This window comes from Terrapene carolina, unplaced genomic scaffold, assembly GCF_002925995.2.
Source record: "Terrapene carolina triunguis isolate 2854851 unplaced genomic scaffold, T_m_triunguis-2.0 Scaffold29229, whole genome shotgun sequence".
Lineage (NCBI taxonomy): Eukaryota > Metazoa > Chordata > Testudines > Emydidae > Terrapene > Terrapene triunguis.
This window is the reverse complement of record NW_020693580.1, coordinates 105,707-106,647: the sequence shown is the minus strand read 5'-3', so window position 1 is coordinate 106,647 and position 941 is coordinate 105,707.

Below are 941 nucleotides of genomic sequence, written 5' to 3'. Positions count from 1 at the left end.
TCCACAGGTCAATCAGTCAGGAGAAAGGAATTTTCAGTGCCCCTTTGTCATAAACAAGCACGGTCTATAAAGGGGGGATTTTCTGGCAGGTAGTTGGAATGGCTCAGGCTGCAGTACCACTTCCCCGGATCAGTGATGTATTTACACTCCTGTATCGTGCTGATTAATCTTCGACCAATAATCTCTGATTAGTAACCTGATTGATCCTGGTTATCTGACCGCTTATTAGTAGAATTCAACCTGTAGCCCTACCTAGATACCAAGGGTATCAGTGCCTGGGAGCAAACACAGATAAATGTGTGCACCTCCCCTGGCCAGCGCCCTCTGCTGGTGGGGATCCTAGCTATGGAGTAATCCCATTGTTAAGGTTCTGGCTGAATTTCCATTACAAGCCTGACTTTGACCCCTTCTAAAACGCACACAAAAAAGGCCTGATAAATAATTGTGTTAGTCCAGTTTTAGGCCAGCGTGAGCCATTCCAATGTAAAATTGGGGTAACATTGGTGTGAATAAGGGCCAACAGGTCACATCTCCCTAAAAACTACCCCAGACCTGAAGAAGAGCTCTGTGCAGCTGGAAAGCTGGTCTCTTCCACCAACAGAAGCTGGTCCAATAAATATATCACCTCACCCACCTTTCAGAGTAGCAGCCGTGTTAGTCTGTATCCGCAAAAAGAACAGCAGTACTTGTGGCACCTTAGAGACTAACAAATTTGTTAGTCTCTAAGGTGCCACAAGGACTCCTGTTCTCCTCACCCACCTTGTCTCTCAAAACTGGTATGTTGCATCTGGGCTTAAGGTAGAAATTTACAATAGAATTTTAAAAGTATCTGACAAAGGGATCCTGAGTGACAACACACTAAAAAAGAGAGGGGTTCAGCAGGGGTAAAAACTTCAATTACACTGGTCTACAATTTTTGAGAAGTCGTCTGCTTCAGAGAT